At 51.8% G+C, this 25063-nt stretch overlaps 1 protein-coding gene across 1 annotated transcript in view; it reads right to left on the minus strand.

Annotated features, from left to right (window-relative positions):
• Window positions 1-16899, minus strand: part of KCNJ10 (potassium inwardly rectifying channel subfamily J member 10) — a 36173-nt gene extending 19274 nt beyond the window's left edge. Inside the window, exon 1 of the mRNA XM_069577471.1 lies at window positions 16702-16899. The gene's annotated coding sequence lies outside the window, so the exon portion shown is untranslated. The remainder of the gene's footprint in view (window positions 1-16701) is intronic.
• Window positions 16900-25063: the final 8164 nt, after the last annotated feature.

Raw genomic sequence — 25063 nt, forward strand, 5'->3', positions numbered from 1 at the left:
CCCTTCTGACCCTCTTGTGCTTTCCGGTCAGAAGAGGGAGGAACACAGGGGTGGATCCCTGTCAGATGTTCTCCTCTGTCCAGACGCCACCCCAGTCAGTGTGGGCTGATTAGGGCCACAGCCCCTTCCTCCACCCCAATTCCCTGGCAGTGACTTCTGTCCCATACGAAAAGAGAGCAGCGTTCCTGCAAAGAACTACCGGGGCGGGGGGAGGGGTGTGGTTCCTGGGGGACCTCCATCCCCCAGCTGGAGAGGGAGAAGACTTCCTGGCACGTGCAGCTGGTGACGACTGCCTCTTTGATGCACCTGCCTCCCCTTGCCCCCAGCGTGCGCTCCCTCTGTGAGTCACCACCTGGCCACAGCGTCTGCCCCTACCCATTGTTTGGGGCCGCAGGGCTGCACATCCTGGTCCTGTGTGAGGAGCTTGGCACCATCCAGAGTTCAGCTGAGGACAAAGGACACGCCAGTGCCTCCTCAGCCCCAGCTCCAGCCATCCCGGGAGCCTCCTGGCCTGGGTTCTCACCTCAGAAGAAGGTCTCAGAGATATTAACCCACCCCTCCTCACCTCGACTGAAGAACCGGAAAAAGCAGGCGCTAAGACACAGCTGAGGCGCTGAGAAGCAATAGCATTAATACAAATAAGATCTGTTTTCATTGTTATTCTGTTGTCTTTGGTAAGATCTGAGACACCGAAGAGGTCGCCACGGACACTGGGGGAGGTTTCAGAGGAGCTGGGCTGGCGATGACCAACAGGTTGGTTCAAGACCTCGTGTTCATGTGTCAGCCTGCCTGGACTCTTTAATCAGGCACCACCTGGCCTGGGTTCCTGAGATTGTCCATAGAACCCAACTGATCCCCAGTGGTACTAGTTGAGAGGATCACCCTAGTTTGGAAGTTAGAAGTATTCTTCCAGACAGAGCCCCGCTGGGAGAGTTCACCCCCACGCCCAGCTGCACTTAGCATAGAGGGTGCTGGCAAGATTACAGATGGCTGGAGGGGCAGAAGAGAGGACTCCACGAATTCAAGCTTCACCAGGTTACCTGCCCCCCACACTCTGCCCCCTGGTCTGTGCTGAAGCTCACCTTCCCACCACCAGGGGGCAGGGCACCCCAGCCCCAGGAGCCTGCCTGTGCCCAGGGCGGCTGGAGTCTCCCCATTCAGTGCCCTGGCCGCCCTACCGCCACCCCAGCCCACTCCTTTTACGATTAGGTTAAAGCATACGAAATTACCCATTTTTTTAAATGTCAGCAATCTCAAGTGGTCCAAGCCATTAATATTTAATAACAATAAAAACAAGAGAACCAGTCTCCTTCAAACTACCAGGGTCTGCGTTCTGCAAAGCATGTTAGAAGCAATTTCACTTGATCCTCACAGCCAGCTGGGTGGCAGCTAGAGCTCCAAGAAGCTCTCTCCAAGGTCTGAACTTCCAGTCATCACATCCAAGGGCGTTTTGTCAGCCCTTGACCCCAGCCGTCTCTCTGCATCATGTGAGACTGATGACCAGGCTCTCCGTTCTGGACACTCTCTCCTTTGACTGCCCTTTGACTCTTAACTGTGATGTGATGGGGACCCACTGATCTGGAGACCTTGATTAGCTCTTAGTAGCTCTGCCACGTCTAGGCTTTGGGATTTGGGAAAAATCACTTAAACTCTTTGAGTTTCCTTTTCCTTTATCTGCAAAAAAAGAAGGGTCTAATGATGACTACCTCACCAGGGTGTTGGGAGAGTTAGATAAGCACACAGATGTACCAAGAGCACTGGGTGGGCCAGTACAGACGGTGTGGAGGGTCTCAGCATCACTCTCTGAGTTGCTCCTCCAGGCTTTCTCCTCCCTCTCTCTTTTCTTTTTTTTTTAAAATTTTTGGCTGCACAATACAGCTTGTGGCATCTTAGTTCCCCGACCAGGGATTAAACCTACATGCCCTGCATTGGAAGCGCAGAGTCTTAACCACTGGACCACCAGGGAAATCCCATCTCCCTGTCTCTTTACATTTGGCCCGTCTCTCTTGCTGTGGCCTCTCGCTGACGCTGAATTACTGATGATTCTCAGGGATCCTCCTTGGCTCTCATCTCTAACCTCTCTGCTCTCACTTCCTCAGCTGTTTCAGCCACTCCCACGATCTCCCCTCACCTCTGCCCCCTAGGTCCAACCCTTACAGGCTCCCTCTAACTGGAGGTAACAGTTTTACCATGTTCAGACTCACGCACTATCCTCAAAGGGAGTCTTCTGTGCTTCCCCTCTTGTACGCAGAATCACCCCCCCCCCCATTCAGCACCCAAGCTGCAACCTTAGAGTCACCCTCCGTTTCTCTCTTGCCCCTCATCCAGCGGCTCACTAGGTCTTATCAATTCTGCCTTTGTGGGCTTCTCTCTGTCTCCTTTGAGGCTGCCCAAGTTCTCTTTCACCTGAAACACTGCAGTGATCTTCTGTTTCCCCGCCCCCATCCTCGCCTCCCTCACCTCCACCTCCTCAGCCGAAGCAGCGCCTTTCAACAACACAGTTACATCCCATCACTCTGGCTTTCCATCCTCAAGGAGTTCCAGAGCTTCTGCAATAAAACCCAAACATCTAGACATAGCATTCTGAATCCTTCCCCATCTGATGCCACCCTGATTTTCACAGCCTCTCCCTCTGGTTCTTTTCCCCTTCGGGCCTCATATTCTAGCCATACAGAACTGCCATTGGCTCTTCAAATGCAGCCTGCACCCCCACCTGCATGGTCCCCAAGCTTTATCAAGCAGGCCCCTCCACCTAGAATGCCCTCTAGATGCCCTCTACATTCCTGGACGTTTTACCACGTCATCAGTTTAGCACTCCTCTGTCCTTGAGAGATGGTGAGCTCTTTGAAGGCAGAGGCTATATCTTAGTTCTCTTTTAAGCAGGTGCCTTTGAACCTAACCTAATTGATTAGTATAGGGAAAGGACTTAGACATGAAGTCCTGGTCTGACTCCTGGCTGGGGATGCCAACCATACTGCAGGTGGGCCACCACTTACTCCACCTCCCGCCCTTCAAAGATATCACCAGTTCATCACAGTCCTTTTTTTTTTCTTACTGAGCCTGAATCTTTCTCAACATGGTGATACAGAGAGCCATTTTCCAATGCAGTTAGCCTTACACAGGAAACCTGTTTATTATCTTGGCAGGTCTGAGTCACAGCCAGAGGTCCCTATCTATTCTTCTTTTCCACTATTTGCCATCCTGGTCTGTGCCATTTACCAGGCACGGGAACTCCAATCAATCTTTTCATCTCTCTAGGGCTCCATTTCCTCACCTAAGGAGGCAATAAAACCTTCCATTGTGTGGTTGGGATTACAGAAGTTAACGTTTGAGAAATCTCTATGGCCCTTATGTAAATATAAGGTATTATTATTAGCCTACTTTGCAGATGAAAGAAAAATATCTACCAAATTAGAGAAACCAAGGCTCCGAGAGGTAACGTAACTTGCTAATGTTTATATAATGGCAAAGCTGCACCCTCTGTTCTCCAAGCCCAGTGGATCTTTACTCATGGTGCCTCTGCACACCTCCTCGGGCTTGACGGTGCTCCAGCTCCCCGTCTTATTTTTCCTTTCTCCAGGGTAACAGTGCTTCATGAAGTAAGACTTACTGTAGCCCTGGAATTGGGAGGCTTTCAGCCCACCTCCTTCATGCTACTTCCCTATAATTCCCAAGGCGAAGCTCCCTCCAAACCATTCACCCTACCAAACGGTAGGAAAGGTGTTCAGTGAGGGATGCCCAATAGAATCCAGTTCCTCCATCATGCCCTGCAGCCCTTTGCCCTCCTGCTCCCCCCACCCCCCACCTTGATGGCTCCAGGCAACTGGCAGGCTGTTCAAAGCCCAGGATGAGGGGTAAAGCACAGAGCTGTTTCAAAATGCATCTCTGAAGAGAGCACACTGGATTTCAGTTAAGTTCCTTATGTCTTCACCTGAAATTGCTACCTTCTCGCAGGGGCAAATGAAATACCGGGCTCTACCAAAACCTATAAGGACTACAAAGTGTGGCCGGGGGAAGTCTTGATAGGAACTGAGAATTCTCCTGGTGTGCAGGCTACAGATGAGCAGGAAGTTGTCAAGAAGGGTATGCAGATCCTTGTGATTGGCCAGGGGGTGACTGAGGCCTGGAAGGTACCCCCATTAACCGTGGAGCACCTCAGGAAACAAGGCACTGATGTGCGGGTCCAAAGGACGAAAATGCCTTGCTTACCCAAGGTGTCAGGGCGGAAATGGTCTTCCATTCCCCCTCCTGATGGAGCCTTAAAAGAATAAATCACTAAGCAATGATCAAACAAATTTTGTTTAAAACTGTACGGAGCCCAGGATGCCAGGCCCCAGGAGATAAGGTTTCTGGGGTGGAGGCCAGGGAGCCATTGAGCTATCACCAGGTCTGCCACCAGAACCTGGGAGACCAGAGGCCAGGTTGATGGGACTGGCTCCTTAGGGTCCTGGGGCCAGTGTGACTTCCCACCTGAGAGAGAAAAGGGAGGCTGACTACCTCCTGGCTGAGGGGCTCCTTCTCTATCCCCTTTCTTGTCTGGGACCTTAGACATTGTGTGGCTAGTCGGTGGAGGCTCCAAGAGGCAACGTAGGCAGCGGAGGAGGCATGAGCGTTACCCCCAGTGTGGAAGCACCCTCAGAAGCTGCCAGAGGGGGCCTTTTATCTGTTCCACTTCTTCCAGGAAGGATCATGCAACCCTTCCCAAGCAGGAGGATCGTTTCTTTTATCCTAAATTATTTATTTATTTGGAAGCTCTGGGTCTTAGCTGCAGCATGTGGGATCTAGTTCCAGACAAAGGATGGAACCCGGGCCTCCCTGCACTGGGAGCGTGGAGTCTGAGCCACTAGACCATCGAGAAAACCCCAGGAGAATCATTTCTGAACTGCTTCCTGACCAGTGCAGTGTTCATCTTTGTAACCTCCTCAGTGCCTAGTACAGAGCTTTCGCTAAGTAGTTTTTGGCTTTAAAAGAACCCATAGGATTGATATTGTACGTCTCTTTTCCCTCCCTCAGGCCCCCTTTCTGGCGTGTGACCTGCTTCATCCTTGGGAAGCCTTTCCTCCGAGTTTCCCATGACAGTGCCAGTCTTTGAACAGCGGAGGGCGCTGACTCGGTCTCCCCATCAGCCTTTACTCCAGGCTGAAGACCTGTCTTCCTCTGGTTTCCCTCCGTGCTCACTCCACACTGCCCTCAGCCCACCTCCACCAACACTCTCACGCCTCTATATCATGAGGGGGCAGTGCGGCAGCCAGGGTCCACAGTGGGTACACAGGGAGCCTCAATGCCAGAAATCGAGTCTTCAGCAGAAAGCAGATCTTTCTTTAATGGTGGGAAAGGGGAGAGGCAGAAAACTCCAGACCTGGACCCCAGACTGGGCCCAAGTCAGACGACTGGGGCCCAGAGCTCCTCCCGGGACCACCCAGGTCCTCTTGGGGAGCTCAGTGCTTCCCTGTACCCATATGACCAAAGGCAAGGGGACTGAGCTTGGGGAAAAGAAAAGTAGGAAAAGGAAGATGCGGTAGAAGTGGAGGCGCCCAGCTCTCAAGCTCCTAGGGTTACAGGCAGCACAGACTGTGCAATAAGCTGCCCTCCGCTGCCCTCTCCAGCATCAATGTTCTCGGCCCTCCACGTGCCCCTCACACACGGCCTCCGTCTTCCAGCCACACTAAGCTGCTCCCAGCGCCTGAACGGGCCACGCTTTCTCTCACCAACAGTTCTCGGCAAACAGCGGGGCCTCTTCTGTGAAGCTCCCTTCCTCTCCCCACTCTCCTAGGTCGATCTCTACCCCTCCTTCAAGCCTCAGTGTGGATGTCAGTTTCTCTGGGAAGCCCTTCTGGATGCCCACAGCCTCGTCGTGAGCTGCTGCCCCTCCTCCGTGTCCCCGTGTACCGTGGACTTCCCTGCCCCAGTTCTTACAATGAGCCAGGCCGAGTGCTGCGTGTTTGCACACTGCATCATCCTATATCCTCCCTGGGAGCTAGGTGATGCCATTGCCCTCATATGAAAGGGGGGAACCACCCTCGCCCAGGAGGACCACTAGTGAGGAGGAGGTGACTGCAAGGTGAACCCAGGCCCGCTGAAACCGAGGTCGGTGCTTTTCCTCTGACCGCCCTATCGTCATGGCGCGTCGGCACTGGGAGGCCCCCATGGTCATCTTGTCCAATCCCCTCATCCCACCGAAGGGGAAGCCAAGTCCCAAAAAAGCTGAGTAACTTTCCCACAGTCACAGAGCTGGCTTGTAGCACAGAATCAGAATGACCCTGGCTTGCTTCTTCATCCCAGCCTCTCTCTTCCTACAAGATCCTGTCTTGATCCTCGGGTGCTGAAGGGCCAACCTGAGAGCATTCGCCACTGAGGTCTTCCCCTCCAACTACAGCCCCAGCCCAGGGTGTGCAGTGTGCCCCGCCCATCAGCAGGCCTCAGGAATCTAACCCAAACCCTAACCCGCCCTCCCACAACAGCAGCTGGGCCAGAGATAGACCCAGAGGAGCTGGAAGGAACAGCAGATAGGGGGCCCATTAGGAGAGGGCAGATACAATGACACTCTCTGTGGGGTTTGTGAAGCTGATCAAGAGAGTTTCTCTGAGACAGCTGGAAATCACGCGGCCCACAGGGGCTCTGAGCCCCTTTGGAACTGTCTCCTAGATGACCCCCCCCCGCCCCACCCCGCCACCTCTGTTCAATAGGAGACTTAACCAGGCCTCTCTTTCTCCTCAAGGGGAGTGGGTTGCCCACCTCTCTCCATCCTTCCCCTTTGCCTGGTAATCCCTTACACCCAGGAAGTGCTTCCCATTAAGACAAAATTGACGTGCTGCTGCCTAAGTGATTTCCTCTTATTTTTACCCTTGATGGAGATGGAAACCCATAGGTACCCTGTGCTTCTGATGTGTATTCAGGACACTGATCCACCTTCCCTAACCCGTGTCCTCGTCACTCCCTTTCCTTCTCAGGTTTCACGCATGAGAAACAATCCCTGACCCTCATACAGAGAAACCCAGGGAAGGCCTCCTGTCGCCCTGGGAGGGAATCTCTCCGTCCTTCCCCAGCTGTCCACTTATTCCTCATCCACAGTCCTTGTTTGAGTAGAAGTTTGGGGGCAGGGTGGCATGAAGATACTGACTACATGCAGAACTAGATTCAGAGGTGGCTTCCCCCTATCCCTCCTCTGAGCCAGAGTGCTGCTGGAGGGGCTGAAGATTTTGGCCAGGCCCCCTTCTCCAACGGGGAGCACTGGAAGGGGCACTTGGAGACGGAAGAACCAGAGAATAATAAAGACTGGGGCAGAGGGTTCATGCATGGAGGAAGAGGGATGAATCATGCAGCTGAAGCTGAATCTGGTAGCGAGCCGGGGAGCATCCAAGAGGAGCAGTGGCGTAAGCAATAGAAGGGGCCTACTGGTAAAGATTTCGCCAGCAATGCAGGAGACCTGGGTATGGTCCCAGGTCTGAGCCACCACGGAAGCCCATGAATACTGGAGTGGGTAGACAATCCCTTCTCCAGGGGATTTTCCTGACCCAGGAATCAAACCGGGGTCTCCTGCATTGCAGGCAGATTCTCTACCAGCTGAGCTACCAGGAAAGCCCATAGATCCTTATACAGACATAGGATATTAACAGGGAAGGTCAGAATCAGGTGTCATGGACTTAAAATCAATACAGATCTCAATCCCTAAACCCTAGCCCGGAAGGCCATGTGGCTTCTCTCTCCAGTGATCCCGTCAGCAGCAGGGAGTGGGGCTCATGGGAAGGCAGGAAATGAAAGGAGGTAGACTCACTCTGCCCAGAGGCAGTCAGAGGTCAAGGTGACCTTTCAAAGTTCTTTCTAGACTGAGAATCCCATTCAGGCTTTTTTCCCCCCTCTACCACCCATCCCAATATGCCCTGACTCTTCCCAACAAAGATGGGCAAAAGATAGCTCTGATAAAATTCCACATGGAGTAGGTCATCTGAGGAAGTCAAGAGGCAGAGACTGCGTGTGTGTGTGTGTGTGTGTGTGTGTGTGTGTGTGTGTGTGTGTGTACTCAGCCCCTTCAGTCATTTCCAACTCTGCGACCCTATGGACTGTAGCCTGCCAGACTCCTCAGTCCATGGGATTTTCCAAGCAAGAATACTGGAGTGGGTTGCCATGCCCTCCTCCAGGGAATCTTCCTGCCGCAGGGATCGAACCCGAGTCTCCTGGGTCTCCTGCATTGCAGGTGGATTCTTTACCACCAAGCCAACCAGAAAGCCCCTAGGCAGACAGTGATCAACACCCCCGGCCGCCCACCGAAAAAAAAACCAACAGAAAAACATCAAGCAGCGAGAAACCCCCATTCCAGAATAGAGTCCAGTCTTGCCAACTGGATATATCATGTCAGCTGGTCAGAGCCTTCCCGTAAAATGGGAACATAGTAACGCTGCCGTCTACCTCACAGGGTTGTAAGAGGCTGTGACCCGGAGTGCACTGGGCGGGTGCAGAGGTGGTCGCCCTGGGGCTGGGCTGGGGTGGCTTGGGGTTCATCTTCCCCACACTCTCCATTCAGTATCTGGCTGAGCCCTGGGGCCGGGGGTCCTGGGCCCACAACACCTCTCTGTGGGCGGTGAGACGGGGCGGAGGGGGGGGGGGCGGCGAGGGGGAGCCTGGTCAGAGTTCAGCGGAGGCGGTGTCTGTGGTTAACAGGTAAGCAGGAGCGGTCTGGAGCAGTGGGACATTTCCCGCCTCAGGGCTACATTCTTGAAGTCACAAGTGCAAACTTGTTATAACCTGTGTTGGAGCAGCAGGGGGCAGCGAGGGCATGGTGGGGGGCGGGGGCACCGGCGCTGAGCTGCCCGAGGCTGGTGGAAGGGGCGCAAAGGGGGTGGAGGGCAGGTGTGCAGGTGCATATATGCAAGTGAGGGGTGGGTCGGTGCGCCTGAGTTGGCCTGCTGGGTCCAGGCGCCTCCTCCGCTCAGACGTGCGGACGAGAGCGTGTGTGGGGCCGCATACAAGAGCGTGCGCCTGTGTGTCTCTGCATATATGAGCCTTGTGGTGGGAGGGGGAGGAGAGGCGGGCAGCCACCGGCCGCGGTGGCTGAGCCTGTGGAGCCAAGGAGTGGGCAGGCTGCGTGCCCCTTCCCCTGGCCGGCCTCATGGAACCTGAATTCCAAGTCGGTCCACAGACTGCCCGGCCCCGCCCCACTGGGAGCCGGGGCCACTCCCTGCCGGGTGCCCATCTCCCCAGCCTGCCCAGAGAAGGGGGGGTCGCCTCCTGCCCGTCCCCCTGGCCTTGGGCTCATTCCCCCGCCCTCACTGGGCCCTCTGGACACTGGGGTGGGTGGGGGTGGTGGGGGGAGGCTCTGAAAGCAGGTGACTGTTTGGGGGAACTCGGGGACAGAGCCCCCATTGTGCCCGCCCCGGAGCCGCCTCAATGGAGCTCCCGGGCACAAAGGGGCTTTGACAATGGGCAGGACATTAGTATGCAGGGCCAGCCCCTCGGCCCTCTCCCTGTCCCACAGCCCAGGGGAGGCAGGGGGAGGAGGGGCGCTGCTGCCAGCCTCGTGGGTGGAGGCAGGGGATGGGGCAGGGCTGAGGCTGTAGAGATCTTAGCCCCCAAGGGCTCCCCTGGGGGCACTGCCCAGGAGACAGGGAAGGAGACTAGACCAGGGCCCCCAAACATGCCACTTGTCAGGGCTCTCCAAGTGGAAAAAGCCAGGGGGACTGGGAGGAGGAGGGGCAGTGCTGTGGGAGACCAGGCTCCTTCCTCCCAGGCTGGACTCCTGAAGAAGCACGTGGGCTGTCTGAGCCCACCCACTTTTTGGCCTCAGTTTTCCCATCTATTCAAGGGAACTGTGTGGGTGGGAGAGGCAAAACCAAGCAATAGGGAGCAAGGTCTCAAACCTCAGCCTGCCATGTCTCAGAGTCGCCAGGCTGCATGTGGGTCCTGACCGTCCAGAATCCTTCTGCTCAGGGTGTGTGCCTGGAGTTCGGGGTGTTTAGGCTTCAGACAAGGTAGTGCCTGCGGCTCAGCCCAGGGGGATTTGGCTGATAGACGAAGAGCCGGAACTAGCTCCCCTCAACCCCTGCCCACCCCCACCATATGTTTGTGTGTCTCCCCCATCTGCCTCATCCCCTTCCCCAGGCTGTGGGAAGAGGCTTCTCCTCCTGGCCAGGGACCCCCACCCCCATCCCTCCTCCACCTCAACTAGCACCTTCAGGACCACCCCTGCCTTCCCAAGGTGCACTGCCTGTGGCACCACAGGACAAAGGGCAGGGTTGGAGCAACGCGGAAAGGCACCCCAGGGCTGGGAGACTGAGAGGGAGTGATGCTTGAGAAAGGGCTGCAGGCAGACAGCAGGGAAGGGACAGGAAAGGGACCACGGAGAAGCAGTGTTGCTGGTTACAGACATCCTCTGCCCTGGGTCAGGAACCCACAGGAGAGAGGGTTGGGCCCACTTTACAGAAGTGCTTCCCGCAAGGAACAGTGGAAAACCTGAGCTGAGGAATGTCTTCTCCTGGCTTGCTTTCTCCTTTTGCAGTTGCTGTTGATGTCAGGAGGTCCTCCCTGCTACCCACCTTCTGCTCTGCCCTTAGCCATGGATGGCACACTTGGGATTGCTGGGGGAAAGGTAAGGTCTGTTCCCCTCTCTGAGCATCTTGAGTTTTTTCCCTCCACTGAAACAGTCTGATGGGGAGCGTGCAGGACTAAGAATATGGACTCCTGGGTTCAGGCCCAACAACCCTATTAACTTTTTCTAGGACCTCGCACAAATCACTTTTTCTGTCTGGTTCAAGAAGCCCACATCTGCAACATGGGAAAGGCCAATTCTGCATCACCCTGCCTTCTGGGCCCATGGGCGGGGGATTCAGGGACAAGGCTCTGGGATTTACTAAGAGCTCATATTATTCAGCACTATGTTAGGCCCTTTTCTAGCCTTACATCATCTAATTCTCAACAATTCTAAAAACTAGACAGTATTTAAAAGTTCCATTTTATAGACAAGACAACTGAAGCCCAGAGATGTTAATAATTTGCCCAGGCTTGTACAACTAGCAAGTGGTAGAACTGAGATTCAAGCTCAAGCAGGTAGTCTGTCTCCAGAGCCCACATGATGAATCATTACCCCATGCAGCCTCCCTAGTGAAAATATTCAGAAGACCATGGGCAGCTGGGAGCAATCAGCCAGGATATTCAGATCACTGAGGGCTTTTCCAAACCTATCTTCATAATAATGCTAATATGTCATTTGCTTTTTATTTTTTCACTTTCATTTTCTCCTGGGTGTTCAGTAGAATTTTCCAGAATCAATGTGATATTGTAACATATTGAATGCAGAAGCAGATATGAGATACCAACTGTCTTCTGTTAAGCCAGATATCACACAGATTTGAGATAGTGAGACAGTGCCACTGACTAAATTTTGTTTGTTTTTAAATATAGCTATCTTTCATTAAAAATATGTCATTAAAGTTGACATCCAAAACAGGTTGATTGTTATTTTTGAATGAATTAATACATATTTTAAGTTTGCTTTCCTTTCTAACCTATCAGCAGATATAATCCACGTGAACAAAACTCAATAAATTTTAAGATGTGAAGGGAGTCCTGAGATCAACAAGTGTGAGAGCCACTGTTTTAGACTCAGACATCCTTACCTTCTCCTCTTGCTGTTGCCTGTGGCTTTCTTTCTTTTTTTTTAAGCAGATCAACTAGGGAGATTTGGATGTGGGGAAAAGGTCTTGGGGTTGGAACTAGGATGAGGGCTGAAGCTGAGTATATAATGCTAAAAGGTCAGGCCTACCCCTACTTGAGAACTATCTCCACATGTCTCCTAACCTGCAAGCTCCCGCCCAGAAGTATGCTCAAGACCACGGGCCTGTCTCAGGCTGGACTCTGGTCTCCGCCCCTTTCACAATCCAGATACCCGCTGACAAGTCCAGCATCAGGCAGGGGCAGACCTTCCTGGTGAGGAGAGAAAATTTCTATGGATACCCGTGTGGATTTTTGTGTTTGGGCCAGCAATGCTTAATCTGCTTCCTGTAATCTTAGGATGAAACTGTCTCCACAGAATGGGGAGCTTGGTAGGAGATAAATGTCTCTGGCAGTTCCCAGGAGAATTGGATAATAGGGCCTTATGTATACCCTAGTCTGGGCTTCCCAGGTGGCACTCGTGGATAGAACCTGCCTGCCAATGCAGGAGATATAAGAAATGCAGGTTCGATCCCTAGGTCAGGAAGATCTCCTGGAGGAGGGCATGGCAACCCACTCTAGTATTCTTGACAGAGTTGGACATGACTGAAGTGACTTAGCATGCACAAATGTGCACCCTAGTCTAGGACACTCCTAAGTTTCTAAAGCCTTAAAAGTCAAGATCCTCCCCCAGAATTAGCAACCAGAAAGACTTTTTCCCTAGAATCAAGCTGGTCAGTAGGCACTCTGTGCCCTGGGGTAGAGGGATTCAGGGAGGGAAAAGATGCGCTTGCTTCAGGGAGTCCACAGTCCGACAGGGGTGTAGGCCCCTCCCTAGAAGAGCCCCTGTTATTGAAGGAGACAGGATGTCCCCTCCAATATTACCACTGCCCAGGTTGTCCTGGGCAAAGTCACAGACACATAGGACAAGGGACAGGCAGGATGCTGACAAGAAGGGGCACAAGATGATAGAGCAGATAGGGAAATAGGAGGATGGAGATTTGCAGGAGGTGCAAGGTTAAGATCCATAGGCCTGTGTGAGGGCCCAGGGTAGAATGGTGTGGCTCAGGAATTGCCGTGGGATATGCTCCCCCAGTACAAAGTCTGAATAGATTGGGGTCCCTTAAAGAGGGGGTGCTGGAGGGGATAGGAGAAAGGCTTATATAAAGCAGCTTGAAGACTGTGATTGGGAACTTTAGTCTGAAAACCGATAGAGATGTCTGGGTAGGAAAGGGGCAAGGTAAAACTGATGCTTCATGATGACAATTCCAGTGCTGAGTCCATGAAGTAAAGGGAGAGAATCAAAGAGAAAGAAAGGCGGGAGTCAGGACAGTCCTAAGGAGGCTGCTATGGGCACCCAGGCTAATGGGATGGACAGGCTGATCAGGGGGCAGGGAAGAGGCTGGCTCACACACCTGAAAGGAATTATGGCGGGTGGGGGGAAATGGGCAGGGAGGGGACAGGCAGGGCCATGGAGGGACCAGGGTGAGATGTGGGGACAGAAAGAAGCTGCCATCTTTGGCTGGAAGAAATAAGTTGCCCAGAATGGGGAAAGACACTCTTTTAGGGAAGCTCACCAGCTCAGGTACATTTGTCATATCTGAGCTGAACACAAGACATCTGCTGGGTGGAAACTTATGGAGTGAAAGGGCCAGGAACATGGAGACCCAGGCTCTGGCTGTGGCCAGACTGTTGGAATGAAGACAGGAAGCTCATCTTAAACAACTTGATAATTCTCCCACCCTTCCAAAGTCTAGAAGGGTGGAGAGATAGAGACCCAGGACAGACCTCAGAAAAAGCCCAGGGAAGGGCTGTGGCAGGCCCAGGAGCCAGGCAAGATGATGGAGCAGAAAGAGTCACGTATGGGGGGGAACCAGGACAGCCAACAATGCACTTTTTAGTTTTCACTTGCTGAGCACCATTCCAAGCCCTTTACAAATACTGACTCTGTTAATCCATAACTATAGCTTTTAGCCCCATTGTAAGGATGAGGGAATGTGCAGCTACGAAGCGGCAGAAGATAGATTGTAAACCCAGGAAGTCCGACTCCAAGGCTGTGTTCCTAACTGCTATGCCTCTGCCTCTCAGGCAACAGAAATGCACCCTGGGATGCACTGCGGGTCACACCTTCCTTCCAGAAGAGGCCTCTTGACCTGTTATAGTAATCCGTGCATTTCTCTGAGTTTCCCAGCTCCCCTCACAAGCCTTAATGATGGGCTTTTTTTGTTTGTTTCGGAGCTTTTTTTGTTTTTGCTAGAGTCCACAGGGTGATCTCCCCCTCTTTTCCAAACTCCATTTCAGATCTCTTTCCTTCTATGGACATGCTTCCTGAAATCTAGCCTAAGTCCTTCAAGTTGCAGCCCCAACCCTTTCCCCAGGTCTTCTGCCATTGGCCACATCCACTCCTTCAATACTACACCTTTTCAGGGACCTGAAGTGCTAATTAAGCCCTCTCAAGCCCATGCTTCTCCAGGCTCCTTCTCCAGGCCACCATTTCAGTTCTCACTTCCCTCCTGCATTCCACAGCCAACCCCTCCCTTCTCCCCACCACCTCAAATCCAGCTTCCAGCTGGCTGACACCCACGGGAGGGTTTTTCCCATAATCCCTTTCTCTCTGCCCTTTCAAGGTTCTGATGGGAGGAGGGGATGAAGAGGGACCACGCAGATCCACAGTCTCCATGAAAATGGAGGCACCACCTATAATAAGCTTGGATGAAGGGAGAAAAGCATTGAACTCAGCCTGTGGAAGAGAAGGGGTGATGTGATAAACTCAGAAAGCTCTGATTCCCAAGAGGTGCCCCTTCCAACCACCCTTCACTGGGTGCTAAAACAGTTGGATTCCAGATCTCCCATCTTTCTAATCTTTCTGCAGTTTCATCTTAACAGTGTGCCTTGGACTCTCCCTTCTCTCTGCCCCTTCCAGGGCCTCACCACCATCCTGGACAGCTTGGCCTCAACCCGGACCGTAGCACTGACCAGTCAGGCAAGAGAAGAATCTAGGCTGGCTGGGGAGGGGATTGAGAGTGGAAGTTTCTTCATTCTGTCCTAAATAACCCTTGGCAGGAAACCTGAGGGGCTCTATGGCCCAACATCTCTTTTCCTCCCCACCAATGCCAGGGGGTTCAGCCTACCTTCCATCTTGTGTGCAGAAACCAAACATTTTACTAAAAGGTGCAAGAGGCCATTTCTCCTTTTTGTAGAAGTGGGTCTTTCTGCCTGACTCACTCCCCCACCCAGAGCCCTAAACCCCTTATTCCATCAATCCCAGCATGGCCCCAGAGGACTTCATTTAAGCTCACCCAGATCCAAGTGTCCTGGCCTTTCTGGTCCCTAGGGAGGACTGGGGAAGGAGGCCCCTGGGTCTTATGCCATGCCCTTCCCTTCTAGCCCAAACCAGTGTGCACAGAGGTACAGGTGCAGAGATGGGGCACCCGCCGTCCAGTGGGGCACAGGGACGAGGTGGGAGATGCCAAGGGCCTGACAACTAACCCTCCCACACAAGCAGACATGTCCACAGACTGCATGTGGGGCAATGTTGGGGAGACAGATTTTTTCCCCCAGAGTAGGGGGCAGCAGTGGGATTTCGCATTGAACCACACAAGGGATGAGACTATAACCCTGCCCCCCAGCTCCCCCTGTCACTGCCATTTGATATCCACTGAGACAAGTTGGCTGCTCTGCTCAGGGTGGAGGGTGGGGGGATGACTCAGAAAACAGCAGCTCCTTTCAGGACCTAGGTTGGCAAGGGCTTTGGGAGGCTGGACTGGCCCAGATCACCCCCAACACCCCCTCTCTCCCTCCCGCGCCACCACCACCAAAGGACTGGAGGACGGTGAAAAGGAGTTGGCACTGCCTGGGCCATGCCTATTGCCTCTGTGGACCAGCCCTGGCCCCCCTCCTTGGCATGATGCCTTCCCTCCCCTCCTCCCTCATTTCCTCCTCCCTGAAGAACTAACTATAAACCAGGACACCTGGTTCCTTCTACACTTTGTCCCTAGTACCCAGCTTATACTCTGCGGAATTAATAAGCCTGCTCCTCAGCACAGGATGGTGCCCACCATCATGCCAGGAACATAGAACAGAAATCCTTGGAGATTAGGGAGACAGTTTCAAGATGAAACTAAATGGAACTCAGTGGTAGCTGCTGGTCTCTCCTCAAACCGGTTTCCTGATAGCCACCCCAAGCCCCCCCACCTCATTCCTAAACAAGCGTCACTCCTCACAGGACACCAAATCTCTCACCATCTCCTTCCCACCCAGAAATGCCTAAAGCAGTCCTGGTGGGGAAAAAAAATTCAAGCACCACAACCAAGGCAGACAGGCTAAAAATCTTTAGCCAGAATGTGTATTGATAAGCAACAGCACCAGGCTTTAAGTCTAGGCCTCCTTGGGGTCCAAAGTTGTATTGGCTTCTTCACCACCCCACTTTCCCAACTGTCTCACCTTGCAGTGGGGAGGGGGTTATTAATGGGGAGGCATGTCTTGAAATGGGAGGCAAGTTGGAGTGGAGGGAAGACATTAAGTGGGCAGGGGGGTCCCAGTTATACCAAGCTACTACATCTCCCTAATCTGAGCTGAATAATACGAGCAGTAGTTACACATACAGCTTTCTTCCCCTGTGTGAATTATGTGTGGGTGTCACTATGTGTCACAGCATGGGGAGGGGGAAAGGGGCTGGGCATGGGAGTGGGAGTAACCTGATGATCCTGGGAAAAGGGGGCGCTGTCTGGAGTGCCTGTGGGGCGTGCATGGTTATCTGCGGTAGTTACTGCATTAGTTGGAAAGCTGTGATGCAACTGCAGGTCTGCCCAATAGGAAGGGGTATTGGGAAAGCCCCTTCCTGGGCTGAAAGCGCTGAGGTGACCAGCTTAGGTAAATTTCCCTTCTTGGAGAGCCCTTCCCAGACGCCCAAGGTGGAAGGCTAAGGAATAGGACCGTACCACTGAGGCCAGTCAGGGTAGGGACCCAGGGACTGGGGGCCCCGGTATCTCTGAAGAGTGAGGTAAACAGGACCCCGGCCTAGGCGGCAGCACTCTTTCATTAGGGCCAGGGTCTTACCTTGGGTCCAGGGTGGAGTGGCCCCTCGGATGGGCAGCGGGACAGACGGACGGATGGGGCGGGCAGGCGTGAGGAACGGAGCTGTGCGACCGGCAGGGCCAGGACTCTTAAACCCGGAGCTGGGATCAGATAAGGGCTGGTCCAGGGGCCGGGGCTGGGGTCGGGCCGGCCGGGGGCAGAGCTGGGCCGGGCCGGGCCGCCCCCTCCCTCCGCAGCGCAGAGCCAAACTTTGCGTGAATGGAGGGACCTGGAGGGGCCGGGCGGGCGGGGGCGGGGGGCTCCGGACAGGCCAATGGGAACGTGGAGCGCCAGGCCCGAGCCGCCGGGATTGGAGGGGCCTGGGCAGGGGGCGGGGCGTGTGGAGCAACGAAGCGGAGCCCCAGACAGCTGCAGGAACGGGGCAGAGAGCAACATCCAAAGACAGAGACCCAGACAGACTCAGGAGAAAGAGAGGGAGACACGATAGGCGAAGCGATAGAAGCCGAGCTGGCAAGGTGACAGAGGAAAAGAGAAGGAAGAAAAAGGAGGCGGTCGTGTCAGGGATGGGGAATGGAAGCGGGAGCTGGCGGGGGCGGGCCTGGGGCCGAGTTAATGAGGTGGAAATGAATTCAGCACCCGCCCAGTGGCCCGACAGGCAGCGCCGAAGGGGCGGGCTCCGGGGGCTCCGGGGTTATATCCCTCGGCACCATTTCCACGCTGTTTGCCGTTTTCTAAGCTCTGAGTGAGGTCCTGCGAACTGCGCAGACATCATTCCCACCTGCAGTGGCTTGGTTTGAGAGAGGGCAGAACACGCAGCCCTAGTGCCTGGGAGGTGCTAGAAGCTGCAGAAAGGGAAAGAGCACTCTACTTAGGTCTTAGGTGGGAGGACAGACTTCCGATAAGGACCCTAAAGAATGCAGAGGATTCAGGTACTGGGAGATGATGGGGAGGGAATTTAAGGCAGAGACAACTGCATTCAACAGTTCTGGGAGGACAGGAAAATGCCAGTAGGCTTGGGAAAGAAACAGCAGCAAAGTGGTCCATTGGACTGGAATATAGAGCGGTGGTTCTCAACCTTATCATCACAAGGGACTTACTTGATTATCTGAATCCATGTTTTGAGAGGTTTTTCTCCACAATCTACCATTCTAAGCATGTATTAAGAAAGAAAACATTTACTTCCCTGTTTCTATACATCATAGATATTTAACTGCTACTGCTACTGCTGCTAAGTCGCTTCAGTCGTGTCCGACTCTGTGTGACCCCATAGACGGAAGCCCACTAGGCTCCTCTGTCTCTGGGATTCTCCAGGCAAGAATACTGGAGTGGGGTGCCATTGCCTTCTCCAATGCATGAAAGTGAAAAGTGAAAGTGAAGTCGCTCAGTCGTGCCGATTCTTAGCGACCCCATGGACTGCAGCCTACCAGGCTCCTCCGTCCATGGGACTTTCCAGGCAAGAGTACTGCAGTGGGGTGCCATTGCCTTCTCCGAGATATTTAACTACTAATCAGTAAACTGTATTATCATATTGAGTTGATAAACATCTTGGGGGGAGGAAAGGAAAGAAACTTGAAATTTTAGCTTAGTTCAACTGCTAAACGCCCTATGATGGATAAATGTCCATTCAAACAGCACCCGTGGGGCAGGGCGCGGGGGCAGAGGGGGTTGTACTGGGCTGAAGGTAAGCGCCACAGGTATAGTGATTGTGGTGAGGGAAGACCTGGACCAAATATAGAGCTGTGCCCATTCACGGTCAGCTCTGAAGGCGATGGAGAGCTATGAAGGTGTCTTGAGCAGGGGGGAGACAAAGCTAGAGCAGAATTTTAGGGAGGTTGATCTGGACGTGAGCAGAATGGTGATTCAAGAGGGAATCTGGCAGCAATCCTAGACTCCTCCTGAGCAAAAAGGTGGGTCAGGAGGGAAGCTGGCAACAATTCTAGGCTTTTCCTGAACAAAAAGGTGACTCAAGATGAAACCTGGCAGCAATCCTAGACTCTTTCTTCACCTCCCTTATCTAAGCACTGCATCTACTTTCTAAATCCCCTAAATCCCGCTCCCTTCCTCCCTAGCGCATCATCCTGCCAGTGGTCCAGGACCCCATCACCTCTCACAGGATGACTGCAGCAGCCTTCCAACACCTACCTTTAGTCACTCTCCACTCTAATAATCCTTCGAATCATGAAGTCTTTCTTTTAAAAAGAAACACCAGTGCCTCTGAAACACAAATCTGACTGTTTCACTTCCCAATTTAAGTTTTCAATGACTGCCCATTGTCTACAAATCAAGTCCAAATTCATAACCATGGAACAGAAGGCCTCTGGTGACCTGGACCACTCCAGTCTCATCTTCTTCCACTGCCCCTACATCCCAACCTACAGTTTCCTCCTCAGACACTCAAGGTTTAATCTTATGTTCTCTTTCCCTGTCCTGCTGCTGGAGCTTTCATGGCGTACATGGCTTAAATGTTTCCTGAGTTATACCCAGATCTCTGTCTTCAGTCTTAGGCTGAAGGGTTACCTCCACAATTCCAGTTCCTTGCTGGGGATTTCCACTCTTAACTGGACAGGCACCAAATTGAACACATCATCTTCCACCCCAAGTGTGACACTCCTCATGACTTCTCATGGCTTACTCTGTGTTTCTCCCAGTCAATCAGATTAAAAAGTTAGAAGTCATCTTCATTCTCACCCTTACCCTGTGCTCCATCCATCGGCACGTCAACTAAATTCTGTCATGTCTCCCTTTGGCCTGTTTCTCTAGGATATTCTTTTTCATTCCATGGCCACTTTTAGGGTCAGGACGATCCCTAGCAGCCCAGGACCTTGACCCGCTCTTCACCTTTCCCTCCAGTCTCAAAGGAAGAGGCAGCCTGTATTCACCATGTCACTCCTTGTGTCCTTGGATCAAAACCCCAAACTGGTGGCCCTTGCTAACAGGTCACAACCCAAACTCGCTAGCTTGACGCTTAGAGTACTCCTCTGAGGAGTAGGGGGCGGAAGAATCAAAGGGCAGAAGCAGAAAGAGATACCTAGTGGTGAAGACGTCTCTGGAGAAGTTCCTTACAAAAGGTCTTCACGTCTGTGTAATTCAGAAAAGTCATTCACGGAAACTCAAGGTGTGGCAGGACAGGACAGTTAGAAGCACTTAGATGTTCTAGAAGAGCAGATGTGTGGAGACTGTAGAAAATGCGCAGATAACCTGAATGGCATTGTTAAGTTTTCCATTTTAAAATAGTGATTTAAATAAAAGTTTTGTTCTTTCTATGTTTTATACAATTATAGAGATATCTATTATGTATATTGCTTTTTGCATGGTCAGTTTTTAATTTTTGTCTTGTTACAAAAGAGAAGTCTCAAAACAGTCACTAGGAGACCAATATGGAATCAATAGTACAGGCATAGGAAATTCATATGTGTGAGTGTTCGCTATGCAAGATACACATATTACTTGAGATGGGAAAACGGAGAGGTTCGGCAGCTCACCTATGGTAACAGAGCAGAAAGTGTTAGATTTGGAGTCTGAATCCACGTATGTTGGACTCCAAAGTTTGTCTCAAGGTAATACTAGAGTGAATTTGCGTGGTTGAAACATAAACTCGTCATTATGAGCACACGTTGGTATGAAAAATTTGCCAGGGTTGCAATGTCCAGTGTTTCCCAATTTGGGGAACCGCCATCCTTTGAGGACCTCCCCCCACCCCATTCCTCACTTTAGCAAATTCTATCTTTCTTATTTTCAGTGACTCCTTTCCGACTCACTCCTTCCAACTTTGGCCTCATCTCTTCCTTTATCTCATCCGTAGTAGGGCAGGGGCTTCCTCAGAGCACAGAGCGCAGCAGAGATGAGAAACCTGTTTGGGGAGGAGAGTCCACAAGTGGGCAGCAGTATGAGGGGCTCCTGCTGGGAAAGGCCAGTGGACACAGGACAGGGAACCTTTGGGTCGGGAGGCATGAGGAGGCTCAGAGCAGACAACACTTCACAGTCAGGGGTGCCACCTAGAAATAGCAGAGACATTGACAATGCTCACCACAGGATGCCAAGGGGCACTTTAGTGTTCAGGCCCCATAAGGCTGAACAATTTCCATTAGTAGCAGGGTGCCTACTAGCTGGATAATTCAGACCACAGAGGAGAAAGCCAAGAGAGGGACTGAGCCTTCCCCCTGCCCACCGCCCCCCCCACTCCGCAGTCACGAATGGATCCATTATTTAAGATATACCACTTCCTTTCAGTAAATGAGATATCCACAACCTCACACTTATAAGACATAAGTTACGGGATGCTTAATCACACTACCGAAGTGTTCGTCCCAGAATTTCTGTAACTAGGCGGTTCCTCTTGTGTGGCTCAGTCGTTGAGTTGTGTCTTGACTCTGCGGCACCGTGGACTGCAGCACTCCAGGCTCCTCTGTCCTCCGCTGACTCCTGGAATGTATTCAAACTCCTGTCCATTGAGTCAGTGACGCTATCTAGCCATCTCATCCTCTGCCACTCCCCTCTCCTTTTGCCTTCAATCTTTCCTAACATCAGGGTCTTTTCCAACGAGTTGGCTCTTCACATCAGGTGGCCAAAGTATTGGAGCTTTGACTTCAGCATCAGTCCTTCCAATGAATATTCAGGATTGATTTCCTTTAGGAATGACTGGTTTCATCTCCTTGCTGTCCAGGGGACTCTCAAGAGTCCTCTACAGCACCACAGTTTGAAAGCATGAAGTCTTCAACACTCAACCTTCTTTATGGTCCAACTCACATCCATACATGACTACTGGAAAAACCATAGCTTTGACTATACAGACCTTTGTTGGCAAAGTGATGTCTCTACTTTTTAATACACTGTCTAGGTTTGTTGTAGCTTTCCTACTAAGGAGCGAGAGTCTTTTAATTTCATGTATGCAATCACCATTCACAATGGAAACAGTAGAAGACTTTATTTTCTTGGGCTCCAAAATCACTGCAGATGGTGACTGCAGCCATGAAATTAAAAGATGCTTGCTCCTTGGAAGAAAAGCTATGACCAACCTAGACAGCATATTAAAAAGCAGAGACATTACTTTGCCGACAAAGGTCCATCTAATCAAAGCTATGATTTTTCCAGTAGTCATGCATGGAGGTGAGAGTTGGACCATAAAGAAGGCTGAGTGCCGAAGAATTGATGCTTTGGAACTATGGTGTTGGAGAAGATTCTTGAGAGTCCCTTGGACAGCAAGGAGATCAAACCAGTCAATCTTAAAAGAAATTAATCCTGAATATTCATTAGAAGGACTGATGCTGAAACTGAAGCTCCAATACTTTGGCCACCTGATGCAAACAGCTAACTTATTGGAAAAGACCGTGATGCTGGGAAAGATTGAAACCAGTAGGAGAAGGGGATGACAGAGGATGAGATGTTTGGATGGCATCACTGATTCAATGGACATGAGTTTGAGCCAGCTCTGGGAGATGGTGAAGGACAGGGAAGCCTGGCGTGCTGCAGTCCAGGGGGTCGCAAAGAGTCGGACACGACTGAGCAACTGAATGACAACAATCACCATCCTCAGTGATTTTGGAGCCCAAAAAAATAAATCTGTCACTAGTACTTTTTTTTTTTTAAATTAGGACCTTTCTAACTGATCCAATGGACAGAAATTCTATTAACACCCAATGTACTGCAGTAGGAGGGAGGTAACAGGGAATACATGAACAACAAGGGACCAGGAGCCAGGCAGCCCGGATCTCAGTCCTGTCTATTCTCTTGGGACCCATCTCTTACCTGTGAAGTGAGGACTAATTCTGGACTACCTCTAAATGCCTTGACTTTTCAATCCTGGCCTACTTCCAGCCAGTCCTATAAAGCAAGATAGACCTGTGTATGAGAAGGCTCTGATCCTCTTGCTCTCCTGAACTCAGCCAGAGGACAGCAAAGCCCTCAGCTTCAGAAGCCCGCTGGGGCTCCGTGTGCCTGGATCTGTGCTCCACTTCTCCCCACTGCATCCTAATCTCCAGCCACATGCACTCCGGCAAACATAAGCTCCATCTCCTCTGAATTTTCTAGGGCCTCATCTCCCTTGAATCTATAGAAATTGTTATGATCTATCTGATTGGCCTCCTTGCTCCATTAAGCTCAGATCCTCAACCATCTCCTGACTCCATCATGCTTCTTCTCCCACTTCCAGCCTTTTATGATATTGCTCAAGGAAACCTTCCCAGATTGGTTGATCCCAAGGCTGCCACATACAGTTGCACGGTTTGTGGACTGCACAAAGGCACCTGCTGAGGGGGCAACCCGAGGACTGCGGTTCAGTTTGTCTTTTGTTGCACCATAGCTCAGAGCAGTGTTTACTGGAGGGACTCCCGTTTTTACTTTTTTAACCCCAAAGTACCACTTGCTACATGCCATAAGGAGTACATCTGCCCAGAGAGGGTTCCTTTTTGCTATTTTGTACTGTTTCTTTATAGACCAGCAATGTGGCCCCAGCTGTGACTCTCTTGCCCTCAATATTTTCCAGTTCCAAACCCAATCTCCCATCATCACACTGTACTGACATATTTAATTGGTTCCTTGTAAAGTTGCTTTCTTTATCCCGTAATACTGACAGCTGGGATCTTGCCTATGTTTCTGTCTCCTGGTACCTAAGAAAATGTTTTTTTCCCTCGCTCTGTTCAAGTTCAATGATAAACAAAGAGCTGAGGTTAGATACCAGGTAAAATCCAGGACCAGAAGGATCTGCAAAGCAGGGCAGGGGGTTGTGGGCTTCTTCTTTGTCAGCAAGGCTATGCTCAAGGCAGCCTAGACTGAGGCAGGGGGCTGGCTGATACAGCTTCTGGGGGGCCCTGTCAGCCCTGCCATCTCCCCCTCCAGGAAATGGGGCCAGTCCTATGCAAATACGTTCTTGCCCAGGAGTTTGGTTTCTTCTCCCTGGGCTCCTGGCACAGTGGCACCAACGTGAGTGGCTGCTTGGCAGGACAGAGAAGGGCGGGCTAGCAGTCCCGAGGCTCAGGTGACAAGGCTGGGCCCAGGAGACAGGGATGCTGACGGGGCTCTAGCTGCCCTCCTGATGCCAATCTCAGGCTGAAAACTCGATATTTCCACTTAGAACAAGAAACACAGGCGAGAAGGCTAGGAGAGGAGGGCAGTGTACCAGGAGTGCCCCCTGCAGGTCTCACTAGGTGGCACTAGAACAGGAGAAGGTGGCATTGGGTGGGCAGGGATTTCAGGAGGTGCCTGAGCGGAGGATAATGAGAAGGAAGACCATAGCTAGCATCTCCAGGTGGCGCTAGTGGTAAAGAACCCGCCTGCCAATGCAGGAGACATAAAGGCCGCAGGTTTTTCCCTGGGTCAGGAAGATCCCCTGGAGGAGGGCATGGCAACCAACTCCAGTATTCTTGCCTGGAGAATCCCACGGACAGAGGAGCCTGGTGGGCTACAGCCCATGGGGTGGCAAAGAGTCAGACACGACTGAGGCCACCTAGCACACACACACGCACCGAGTGCTTGCAACACACCAGTCCCTGCCTCGTGTAATCCTCACGACAACATCCCCAGAGATGAACAATACAGGTGTTCTCAGTTCTTAGATGAAGAAACTGTTCACAGAGGTTAAGTAGCTTGCTCAGAGTGACCCAGCTCCTAAGGAACAGCATTGGGACCTGAACCCAGGACTCTGCCTCCTGAGACTACATTACTCAGCGCTCCCTTTTCCACCTTGCCAAGCCATTTCAGGAACTTCTAACTGGCCAGTATCCATTTCTACATCTTCCCACTCCTTTAGCTCACTGTTCCAACTTTAACACAGCTGGAGAATTGATCAACACATAGGCTATAATAATACTGATGTCGTCCACCACTCTGTGCTTTTAATTATTTCCCTGGGGAAAGTGAACATTCAAGTATTTCCATTCCTCCAATTTTTTTTCTTGATTTTTTTTATCAGTGCTCCTAAAGCTATGTCTTTACAGTTATGATCAGTGAATAAGAATACTTTTGGGATTCCCTGGTGGTCCAGTGGTTAGGAGTCCACACTTCCATTGCCCAGGGCACTGATTTGATCCCTAGTTGGGCTTCCCTGGTGGTTCAGACGATAAACAATCTGCCTGCAATGCGGGAGACCTGGGTTCAATTCCTGGGTTGGGAAGATCTGGAGGAGGACATGGCAACCCACTCCAGTATTCTTGCCTGGAGAATCCCCACGAACAGAGAAGCCTGGCGGGCTACAGTCCATGGGGTCGCAAACAGTCAGACACGACTGACCAACTAAGCACAGCACAGGGCACTACGATCCTACCAGCTGAGTTGGTGGCCAAAAAAAAGAGAATACTTCCATGTTCTGGTTTTTATGTACCAGTGTGCCAACATGTGTGTTTACATACAAACATCATAACTGCTTATACTGCTTTGCCATAGATGTTGC

The sequence above is a fragment of the Ovis canadensis genome, chromosome 1, assembly GCF_042477335.2.
Source record: "Ovis canadensis isolate MfBH-ARS-UI-01 breed Bighorn chromosome 1, ARS-UI_OviCan_v2, whole genome shotgun sequence".
NCBI classification, from domain to species: Eukaryota; Metazoa; Chordata; class Mammalia; order Artiodactyla; family Bovidae; genus Ovis; species Ovis canadensis.